This window comes from Periplaneta americana, chromosome 3, assembly GCF_040183065.1.
Source record: "Periplaneta americana isolate PAMFEO1 chromosome 3, P.americana_PAMFEO1_priV1, whole genome shotgun sequence".
NCBI lineage: Eukaryota > Metazoa > Arthropoda > Insecta > Blattodea > Blattidae > Periplaneta > Periplaneta americana.
In genome coordinates this window covers 205,913,006-205,926,189 of record NC_091119.1, presented here as the reverse complement: position 1 = coordinate 205,926,189, position 13,184 = coordinate 205,913,006, and positions in this window count along the sequence as shown.

The window sequence follows — 13,184 nt, the reverse complement described above, 5'->3', positions numbered from 1 at the left end:
TGTGAAACTTGGACTCTCATTTTGAGAGAGGAACAGACATTAAGGGTGTTTCAGAATAAGGTTCTTAGAAAAATATTTGGGGCTAAGAGCAATGGAATTAGAGGAGAATGAAGGAAGTTACATAACGCAGAACTGCACGTATTGTATTCTTCACCTGACATAATTAGGAACATTAAATCCAGACGTTTGAGATGGACAGGGCATGTAGTATGTATGGGCGAATTCAGAAATGCATATAGAGTGTTAGTTGGGAGGCCAGAGGAAATAAGTCCTTTGGGGAGGCCGAGACGTAGATGGGAGGGTAATATTAAAATTGATTTGAGGGCGGTGGGATATGATGATAGGGACTGGATTAATCTTGCTGAGCATAGGGACCAATGGCGGGCTTATGTGAGGGCGGCAATGAACCTCCGTGTTCATTAAAAGCCATAAGTAGGCTAAGTAAGGGAGAGATGCGAAAATGGCTTAAAGTGATTTCACGCCGAGACTTTGTTCCTAAAGCAACTCCCCATCTTCAGTCGTTTGTAGTTTACATTTCAGGGAAGAAGATTATTCTAAGAATGGGAAATTTAGACTATTAAAACCAAATGCTGTGCCAACAATATTCCCTCATTATCCTAGGTATAAGTGACAGATATCAGAAGACCATGACGAACAGTTACTAAAACTGATCTCCCTCCACCCAAGAAACGCAAATCTTTTAGTAATATTGGTTTTTCACTATTTGAACAAGATGTTCCGAGTGGCTCAGCATCAGTTCATGACATTCCCTTCTTGCCAGTTGAAACTTACTATAAAGCGACGCAAACGGACGTTGTCAACTTTGTGGAACTAAAAAGAAATAATTAACAGATTGCATGCGAAAATTACACAACTTAATCAGGTGTTACAAGAGAAGCAAGATGAGATAACGAAAACAACCGAAAAGCTCCAACTAACTGAAAGAGATCCGTCACATAAAGAACAAAAAAAAATGTATGGAAAGAGGCCGATGAAGGCATTATTCATGCAAAATTGATTCTAGATCAGCTGCTTAATCATCGAAAGAGAATACCAAACAAGAATATATTAGAAAATTTGTGTTCAGAAATTGAGTCGTTACTGTGTAGATGCCCTCTCTTGCAATGCCAATTTGTGATGAAGACGGCCAAAACGGACTTGTTAATATCATTACTGTGAAATTTGTTAGGCCGCTTCTAGATAACATTGCAGCAGCTTTGACTGAAAAGCTTGTTCCTTCGAAGAATGCGGCTTATAATCCACAGAGTCGCAAAAACTTGAGACTATGATTCTTGAATCTGCAATAACAAGTGGAATGTATCAGTGCAATGAGTGAAATTATAAAACTCAGTACAAGTTATGGTAAATAATTACCCAAGTGATTACTTTGAAATCATCGCAGTTTAGCCTAGGGGTGCTACTCAGCGAATGAACTATAAAATTACGCCTCTGTAATCATGTTACTTAAACTGAACAGGTTCCTATGTGGTATCTTCCCTGCTTTTAAACTCACGCTTTTGCCATAATTAACACAACTAAACATAATAATACTTATTATTTTCTTAGTTATTATTTATAAGTGTTATTATTACTCTTTAATCATTTATTTTTAATTCATATTGAGTATTTCTTCTGTGGACACCAGAGCTTCGCAGACAGCGCCTCGTGGTGGAATTGAGAAATTATCCAATTTCAAGATAATATTACTATTGTCAAGGCCGTACACAAAAAAGCAAAGGAACATCAAGTCGGCCGTGATTCAGAGCTCAATTCAATTTGTTATTAAAAACTGATTCTGCAGTGTATAATTTTCTCAGTACAGCTGTGTATTGGACATTCAAATCTACGAAACTTGAGGTGGTTTTATGACATTATTACCATTAGAAATTAAATATTATTATAGTTACTATCATGATGCGTCTATTTTTAATTAATTGTACATAATATTGATGCTATATTGATGACATGAAAGTGAAACGTTTTGAGGTTATGTAAGTAAATGTAGAGAATATCTTAATTTAGATCTTCATTTCTATAATTTACGGAGTGGCTGCTATATATAACTACAAAACTTAAGTAAGATAATAATATTGTTATTAAAAATCAAATATTTTTATACATATTAACCCAGTGAGGTTGGGTCTTTTTCATATGCTTAATGGCGGTGTAGTGTAGATATTGATATGTGGCATTGTCTTCAGTATTGGCTCGAGAGAGCGCAAAAATTACAGTTCCTAAGGAAAGATCAAAAGGTATTACTTACTAATAAAATAAGAGGCCTAGAAAATTTTGTAGTCTTCAGATCATTTCAGCAAGATCTCTTAGTAGGATAAAATGATTTTACGCTCTACATTTCAAGTTCTACATGCGGTAGCTATACGAAAATGCTATTGTTCGAAAGCTTAGCAAACCTGAGATTTTTTTAACTTTTGCCTACAATCCACAATGACCTGAAATAGCTACTGCTATCGTCCTGACATTGATACTTGCGTTTTCGCGTTGAAACTCAAAAACTGAAGTTGGATAGGTTCAAGAAAAAGTAGGCATATTTGGCCTAAAAAAATCCATTCAGAGGGAGTAGGTTTCATTATTATGGAAGCAAATAACTATCAAAAAGACAAGTATTCTTCATTGAAAATAAATCTGAAAAATTTGTATTTGAACGTCTAACGAACTTAGTTTGCAGCATTTGCTGCACAAGCCACTAGTATATTTGAATATATGAGATTGGTAATAAATTGTGAAGTTTGAAGAATATTCATATGCGAGTATTACAATAGTATTGTAAAATATTTTGTTAATGTTTGTAATTTTGTTGTTTGTAATAAATTGTCATTCGACACTTTAAAAAAACAAAACAAAAAAAAAAAAACAAAAGGTATAATGTAGTAGAATGTGGTACCTACAATTCACAGATTACGAAATTTGTATCATAGCATTTGCAATTTGTCTTGCGGCTCTATAGGTAATAATTCATTAATTCATGCCAAAGAACCAAAAGGCCTTTTTTTTTTTGCACGATTGTGTCTTTTTCTGTAGCTATTGTTGTTAGGCTTTGAAAGTTAGAATTCAACGGACAAAATGCCGGAAGAGATACAATTCTTTGAATATAATTACATGAACTCTGATTGGTGTAACATGGATGCAATGGAGTTTGCCTGGTTGGCGCAGTCGGTATAGCGCTGGCCTTCTATGCCCGAGGTTGCGGATTCGATCCCCGGCCAGGTCGATGTCATTTAAGTGTGCTTAAATGCGACAGGCTCATGTCAGTAGATTTATTGCCATGTAAAAGAACTCCTGCGGGACAAAATTTCGGCACACCGGCGACGCTGATATAACCTCGGCAGTTGCGAGCGTCGTTAAATAAACCATAACTTGTAACTTGTATGCAATGGATGGGGAAAGAAACTGAGCATCCTACTCCACCATCTACTGGCCTAGTTGCCTCATGAGTGATGCCTTATTTTTGTCACTGATGAGATTCCAAACTGTCTTCGACTGTTAACTAAACATAGGTACATGTCCTTTTGATGATGATGATGATGATGATGATGATGATGATGATTACAAATAAAATAATTTCCGGATAAATGAAACAATATCATTCATGACTTGTAATAAATAATAGAGATGGGTAAAAAATAACACAACAGTTATTTTGAAACTGTTCCGGTCTCGGAACTGTTGCAAAAATGAACAGTAAGTCGGAACCTCCTGTTCCGAAATAACACTGTTCCGACTCCGAGCTGCTCACTTGTCCAGCCCGCAGTACTGCGTTGCGCAAGGCATGTTCAACTCCGAGACAACAGAGAACAGTCGGAACCTTGACAGCTCCGGCTACACTGTTCTCGTCATTCTTTATGTTGTACTTGGAACTCTCAGTGAACGGATGAGGAAGCATGGAAATCGAAATCCTTGTACCGAGGTGCGATGCGAAGCTTAAATTATTACTCTGGTACAGATGCGTTTCTAACATTTTACTAAGCCAGTGTGAGGGTTTCAGGTTTCACTACTCCTAATATATAAATATATACATTAGTTATACATTTTTATTAATACAATGATATCTGAACAAATGTGAAGTGGAATGAGAGGGAAATTGGAAGTGTAATTTAAGTGAATTAGATATTTGATGTTTTTCAATGTTTTGGATTGGGAGTAGTAGCAGGGGTACTATAACTGTAGGAGTATTATCGAAATAAATATATGGATAGGGGTAATAAAATAGGAAATTTAGGAATGGAAGGGAAACAGTCTAGGTAGGAGGGAGAGAATAGAAGAGGATAGAGGGGGAAGGACATATAGCAATTCAGTCATAATAGAACATTAGAAAGCAATCAAGAAATTCTCGGCAAAGAATACCTTAATAGAAAAGAGTTATATGTATTAAAGGGATGGTGGATCGAAAAACAGAAATGTGAAGGTCCACCATAACTGTGAATTGTAAAGTTGAAGGACAAATAAATATCAATATCAATATCAATATACATTTTTATTATTTATGAAATTATAATGTAATTATTATTATAACTAAGCATTGTCGATCTGGTTGGCAAGTTGGTATAGCGCTGGCCTTCTATGCCCAAGGTTGCGGGTTCGATCCCGGGCCAAGTCGATGACATTTAAGTGTGCTTAAATGCGACAGGCTCATGTCAGTAGATTTACTGGCATGTAAAATAACTCTTGTGGGACAAAATTCCGGCACATCCGGCGACGCTGATATAACCTCTGTAGTTGCGAGCGTCGTTAAATAAAACATAACATTTAACTAAGCATTAAGAAAAGTCAAAATAAAAATTAATGATTTTAGTTTTTTTTTTTACTACGTAACACGGAGAACAAAAATTACATACTAAACGTTTTAAATGATATGTTAAATTTGTAAGTTGGTTACCGTATCTTCATTGCCTTATGCAGCAATTAGTGCTGCATTCTGACCTTGTATTCAACAGCTGTTTAATAAACATGAAGCTTCTGCCCGCATACACAGCAAGTTTCCAAACCGATTCGAACGTGCTTGGAATATCATCTATTATCTATTAAGAAGAATGTGTGCTATGATGTCATGCCGATAACGTATTTTAAGAGGAATCCGAGCGATGAATGCTGCAACTTATGTGCTGGCTGCTTGGGCAAGAGGAAGGGCACTGTACCGCTCTTTTGAACGACTCCTCAAATGGAGCGAGAGTCGAAGAGATAACTCGCATCAGTAAACGATTCCGATGAGCTTATTCCGAATCTCACCGGTGAGCAATGCCATGGCATCACGGTGTTCCGAATTCCACCGATGACGTCATTGATGCTCCACCGGTGTCGCACCAGTGCCATCAGCTTGTAGAGGTGGTGGCAGGCTCCATCAGCCGCCATCAGTGAATCTGATTGGTTCTTGTATAGGGCGGGAATTAGCAGACGAATGACATCGTGCACTGTTGTGTCATGGCGGTGTGTTCTGCTGTATTGTTTGTAATGAGCACAACGTAAAAACAATATGTTAATGGCTTATGAGCGAATATGTCAACGGACCAGTTATTACTACCGGTTCAAGAAATAAATTGTTTATGCTATCTTTTCTTTGAACGAGATGGCAGTACGGAAATTTCGCAAAATTTTCCTAGCGTAGCACAGATAACCACTTACACAGTCGCCATGACAGCATCGATTCTTCCAGCAGTTTTGTTCCTTATTTTCGTTGCAACGTGACGTCATTGATGCCACCGGACCGGTGAGATTCGGAATACGCTGGATGCATCTCAACTTGTAACTGTTATTTCGGAACTGTTGTTTGGAACATGGTATTTTTCCGGAATCGGAACAATCGGAACTGTTCCGGAAAAAGAACAACTTCGCCCATCACTAATAAATAACGGTTTTATGATGAGAGTTGCCACCTAATAAATCAGATAATGCAGAATACTTGTCTGCGGAAGTGGCCCTCACGGTCAGAGGATCAGCTGTAGCAGACACCGGCAAAGTAGACAATACTCACGCCCGTAACTGCCTGTAACCGAATAATAACAGGCGTTCCCCATATTTATTCTGCGTTTAATTTCCTCTCGAGTGTCATTTATATTTTTTACTGTTGCGCAAAGATATTTGAATTTTTCCACCTCTTCGAAGGATAAATCTCCAATTTTTATATCTTATTAGTACTACAAAGTCTTAATTATAGTCACAGTCTAATTGAAATATATACAGAAGAGTTTTACAATATAGTCTACTAGTACAATACAAGGGGATAGTATCGATACTTAATACAAGACAGAAATATTCATGCAGCGTTGTTGAATGTCATGAATTCACCTACAGAATGGAAGCCGTGAGAAATGAGATACTTCTTTAATTTAGCCTTAAATAATCTCTTGTTTAGAGTTCAATTTTTTTGTATCCATTGAGAGGTTATTAAAACGATTACGAACTCTAGCGCACCGCAGTCTGCCTAAGTGTCCCCTTGATAGAAACACAAACAATGATATAGTGTGCAATACTTCGTGACAAATGGATGCATTATGTATCATTTGTTTTCTTGCTTACAGTGGAAGATATGCTTCTCTTAAAGTAATGGTAAACATTTGCTAATTTCTCAGGAGATATTAATTTTAGTACTCATTTTTGTAGAAATTTTGTTCCTTATTTTGATGTACAGTAGAACCCCGATTATCGGTCACCCTATTAACCGATTGGCGGATTATCCGACTGTCTAAATCTCGCGCTTTTTTTTTTCTTCAGAAATTAATAACTTATATAAAGTACTGTTTTGTATATCATATTAGTAGCGCAGTCTAGTATATACAGTCACGAAGCTCAATACGTAGGGAATACGCATCCATAGATAGTTGCTAACCACTAGGGTCGCTACTATCGCTACTACCGCCTCATTACAGACAATACGAAATAGTGCCTACACAGTCTGTTGTTCCTAGTACCCTCACAACTCGAGCTTCGTGACTGTATATACTAGACTGTGTTAGTAGGTTCTACATAGGCCTATTATGTTTTATTACAAGCCTTATCGTACACAGCATTGTCTACTGTTCGAATTGCCGTTCTGTAATATAACTTGTGTATAAAATGTCTTCCACGAGTGTTAACAGAAAACCTGTTGTGCTAAGTATCGAACAAAAATGGAGATAATTGAACGGTTCGAGAAAGAAATACTGTGGCTCATCCCGCATCAGAATATGAGATTGGAGTTACAACTGCGCGATTTAATAATAAAAAAAGGATAAAGAGTGAAAAAGTATGTAAATCTACAACATGAGACCTCCTTTATTCCTGTCTTTCCTGAGACAGTCATTACAAAGGGCTTCATTGTCCTTTAAAAACCCGTCGTTTATAACCAGATTTAATTTAGTGAAATTCTGATCCACTACATAGCGAGTTAAATACAAGACCATGGAGGAAATTACAAAATCTTTCATGGTACGGATTATCCGATTATTTCGATCAACCGTTCAGTCCACCCCCTTCATTACCATGGATAATAGAGGTTCTACTGTATGCTTACTTACTTACAAATGGCTTTTAAGGAACCCGAAGGTTCATTGCCGCCCTCACATAAGCCCGCCATCGGTCCCTATCCTGTGCAAGATTAATCCAGTCTCTATCATCATATCCCACCTCCCTCAAATCCATTTTAATATTATCCTCCCATCTACGTCTCAGCCTCCCCAAAGGTCTTTTTCCCTCCGGTCTCCCAACTAACACTCTATATTCATTTCTTGATTCGCCCATACGTGCTACATGCCCTGCCCATCTCAGACGTCTGGATTTAATGTTCCTAATTATGTGAGGTGAAGAATACAATGCGTGCAGTTCTGTGTTATGTAACTTTCTCCATTCTCCTGTAACTTCATCCCTCTTAGCCCCAAATATTTTCCCAAGCACATTATTCTCAAACACCCTTAACCTATGTTCCTCTCTCAGAGTGAGAGTCCAAGTTTCACAACCATACAGAGCAACCGGTAATATAACTGTTTTATAAATTCTAACTTTCAGATTTTTTGACAGCAGACTAGATGATAAATGCTTCTCAACCGAATAATAACACGCATTTCCCACATTTATTCTGTGTTTAATTTCCTCCCGAGTGTCATTTACATTTGTTACTGTTGCTCCAAGATATTTGAATTTTTCCACCTCTTCGAAGGATAAATATCCAATTTTTATATTTCCATTTCGTACAATATTCTCGTCACGAGACATAATCATATACTTTGTCTTTTCGGGATTTACTTCCAAACCGATCGCTTTACTTGCTTCAAGTAAAATTTCCGTGTTTTCCCTAATCGTTTGCGTATTTTCTCCTAACATATTCACGTCATCCGCATAGAGAAGAAGCTGATGTAACCCGTTCAATTCCAAACCCTGCCTGTTATCCTGAACTTTCCTAATGGCATATTGTAAAGCGAAGTTAAAAAGTAAAGGTGATAGTGCATCTCCCTGCTTTAGCCCACAGTGAATTGGAAAAGCATCAGATAGAAACTGGCCTATACGGACTCTGCTGTATGTTTCACTGAGACACATTTTAATTAATCGAACTAGTTTCTTGGGAATACCAAATTCAATAAGAATATCATATAATACTTCCCTCTTAACGGAGTCATACTGTATACTACCTTCTCTATAAATATTGGAACCCTTTTTTCGGAACAGTCTGTATACAGACTTCCTCTCTTAGTTTGTGGTATATATTTTTCATATTCCTCCTCGTAGGATTCAGCCACGGCCGGGCTTCCACAGCTCTCGGTCACGTGATGAGGCCGTCCCATCCTTTGCATTTAGTGATCATGTGGTCCACACCAGTGACCTTGAACTTTGCATATATCTCGTATGATTCTGTTTTCCATTTAGAGGTTCTCTCAACATTAATTCGCCGATTACCTCTTTTCGAGAAATTTCCAAGGAATAATGTGAAAACAGTTTCGAAATTAACAAGGAAACTGTCAGTGAGCTCTTGTAGAAACCCCTTCAAACTGTGAATGTTCCGACATCTCCGCAACACGTGGTTGAATGAAAGAAATTTAGTTGGTCATGCTAACTGTAATAATACGTAATTGAAGCTTGTATAGCAAATTGTCAAAGACTTGAGTAGCCCAACTTGCAAAGTCCATTGAGTGCGCAAGGCTATTTCGCATGCCACGTGACAGTGTAGGTCAAGCATGTCAACTGATGCCCACAGGAGCAAGCGCGCGCTTTAGAGCCCAGGAGAGCCTGAGCGCTTTACAGCGGAAAGGAAAGAGACAGACGAAAGGGGTGGTATATGCCGCTTGGTCGAGCTATATTCAGGGATTGCCAGCACTGATTCAATAGATAACGGGAAGAGAACTTATTAAAACTGTATCCATGTTAATTTTTAGATTTTCCTCAGAAGTATAAGTGCATTATAAGAATGTAAGTTTTAATTGTAATGCTCATTTTTCACAAGTTTGATTTTTTTGTTCAAAAGAAGTATTTTCTCAACTTTTCGTATAGAAAATTGAAATTTTCAGGTATAGGCCGATTTATTTAGTAGCCTTACAGAATGTTTTCGTAAATCTAATATACCGTATTTATGTATTACTGAAGATAGTGTATTGAAAATTTTGAAAATATGCGCATGGAAATTGTTTGTAAGGAAATGAATTAACAAAGCAACTACTGTTACATCATAAGCAAACGATGCGTGCCCATGTGTTGTATAAATGTCAGCTCTATAGCTTCAGCAGATTTCGAGAAATTAATTTAATATTCTGATGATCGGAAGTTGCTCACAAATATCACCTTAAAAGCATAATTCAATAAGAGTTTTGTTACGGAATATTAGTTGCACTTAAAACAGATACAGTACCTAGGTAACTTTGCTTTGTACTGTAATATTGTTTTGATTAGTTTATTGAATACTTTTGTAAGGCTAAAAACACCATCAATATAAATTCCAACTTATCATGTCATACTCAATCTCTTTCTTTGGAATATCACTTTCTTTATGAATGATGTGTTTCATCCACTTAATACAGTATAATATTATACTACTATGGAATTTAAGTGAATATTCCTTCTTAACTCTCTATTATGTTATTAACATTTAAAACACAAGTGCAATATTAAGAAATCAGTGTTAGTAATTTTGTTTTACACACAGTATAGATAATATTGTAAATTTATTTCAACTCAACAATAGGATTTTATTCTTCCAACAATAATTCCTTTCTAGAATTCACCTTAAACGCTCTCGTCAACAATAGGATTTTCACTCAACACAATATTCGTTATGGCACTCCACTGACGGCAATGACAATTTACTTGGACTATTACGAACAACAATGAACTGTTAATCTTAATTAATATTTACAAAGCACTATTTACAAATCAGAACTATCAGTTCTCAGTTCACAGTTCTTCTAGCTCAGTCACTCGAGTTCACAGTATCTCGAACCACAGATCTTCAGAGACAGTTCACTGTACTCGAACTCAGGTCCCTCCAACTGCGGTCCACTGCACTCGAACTCAGGTCCCTCCAACTGCGGTCCACTGCACTCGAACTCAGGTCCCTCCAACTGCGGTCCACTGCACTCGAACTCAGGTCCCTCCAACTGCGGTCCACTGCACTCGAACTCAGGCCTTCGGATGCTGATACAGTTGCGGACGCACACTCGAGTCGAACTCCGGTACACAAGACTGGCTTGCTTGCTCTGGCTTACTCACTGACTGAATAACTGAAAAAACTGCTCGAGTTCGCTGGCGTTTCTTCTTTTATAGCGAAATCATAGTTGCGAGAAATTTCTACAGGTGTGCAGAGAATTATCTGGATATCTCCACTTCGACGGACTTCTGGAAGAGTCGGGAGGGTCCGTCGCCCCTACTCCACACGCAACAGTTGCGCGGGCACTCTCTCCGCCGCGCGCCGTCCCTCAGTGCTCCGTGAAGCCCGCGCGATCTGCTGTCTTGCGGGACGCTGGTCGTGAGTTCGAATCTCACGTCGCTGTCACAATATTAAACAAAAAGAAGCTTATAAAAATAACGACATAAAATTTCACGTTCCGTTTGAAGTTTGTGCACCATTGTTTTCTTAATCCAACAGGCTGCTTATTCATATACACAACCCTGCCTCTTTCCATACTTAGCGCTTGATGCCCGCGCACGACGTAAGGTCAGAAAAATGCGCTTGCTTTGACATCACTGGCGTAGTTATTCACATCGGATAGCAACTCAACCATTCTCCTGAAGTTCTCGCCATTTGTTTCTTAATGCAATATTCAAGCAGGTGTGCACAACCTAGCAGTTCAGCTATGGAAATCTGTGTATGTAATTTGAGGGGATTTCCGACATCAGCTCATTGACAGGTTTCTTGTGAGACTAATGCTTGTATTCATAGTCGACACTTTATATCACCACTTTGCAAAGTGACACTTTTGACGAAAGTGGCTCTTTCATATTAGTGGTATTCATAGACGATTGAAGAAGTGCACTTCACAAAGTGTCACTTTACGCCAGCAAAGTGTAGAGTTACAATTTGGTTGGTAATAGAAGTCCCAAAATGCCTTTCAAAACAAATGAACAAACAATAACAAATTAATGACGTATAACCTACAAATTACAATGCTTGTGATTTGAATTAGGAGCCTATTGATTGCGCGAGGAAGAAAATATATATTTAAAGTTGTTTTATTTCAGTTTCTAGTTTTTGTTGCCGATAGTTTAGATTATATCAGTCAGTTCAGATTTATAGCATTTTATTAAAAAGTTAATGATACTGCTGGTGAAATTAGGTTAGGTTTTGTACAGTACATAACTGATCCATTAATTTATATAATTAGATTAGGTTCTGTACATATCTTTTTCATTGATTTATGTCGCTAAGTTAGATTTTTTAAGTATCCGTTCCACTGATTTATACAGTTCGGTTAGATTTTGTAGCCTACATATCTTCTATTAGTTTATATAGTTAGGTTAAGTTGGACTGAGTAGGTTAAGTTTTGTGTATATATATATATATATATATATATATATATATATATATATATATATATATATATATATGTATATATGTATATACATACATTAAATTTATATCGTTAGGTTAGGTTTTATACGTATCTGCTTCATTGATATATCGTGTTATTTCCATTATTTTTATTTTTGTCTTTTTCGTGAATAGTGAATAGAAGTAAAAAAAGAATGAGATAAACACATTACTACTGCTATTATTATTATTATTATTATTATTATTATTATTATTATTATTATTATTATTACTACTATTACTACTACTATTTTCTCTCTCTCGTTTCCATTATTGCCTGCTCTTCAGGAATATTTTGAATGCCAAATGTTTCTACAAAGCAAAACAAAATAGTCCTAATAGTGTGAGATCTCTTTCCATGGTGAGGTTATGACTACACATGAACTAGAGACAGTAGATGTATTGCTTACCGGCGTAAAAATATATATTACCGTTATCAAAACAGTAATGATTATATCAACATCAAGATAAATCTTATCTCAAAATACAGGTAGTCAACAAAAATCAAAATCATTTTAAACCCAATATAATTATGGAATCTGCTTAGAAGGCAGGCACGTGAGGTCTCTCAATGCTAATTTAAAATAATTATGCCTATATTAGATTGAAGTTAGTTTAATATTATTTAAGTTAAAAAATTCGTTTCAGTAATAAAAAAATAAGTTATATAGGCATATCTACCTACATATCACTTCATCGAATTGAGGTTGTAAATATACGAATGTAACTACAGAAATACCTGAACTATAATAAATATATATATATATATATATACTGTATATTAATGTATGCAGTCAATAACTGTATTATTGGAGGCACTGGCAAACGTCTATTATTCGTTTTGTCAATCAGTCATCGAAAAAATAAGCAATCTCAATAAGTTTCTTTATCAAATCGGAACTGTTTTTTTTTAATTCTATATCATTATAAAATTCCACGGGATTGTCTTTAGGCCTATCTCTAATTTGTACATTGTCCACTAATTGTGCCATCTCTTCCGCACGTTCTAATAATTCGACAACTTCCAAGACGTCCGCCATTTTTATACAAAGTGCCACTTTCGGCTCAAAGTGTGGTCGGAACTACACTTTCATCCAAAGTGTTCCTTTACACCAAAGTGTCGACTGTGCAACGGAAAAGTGATACTTTGTGTCTTCTAAAGGGCACTTTAATCGAAAGTGTC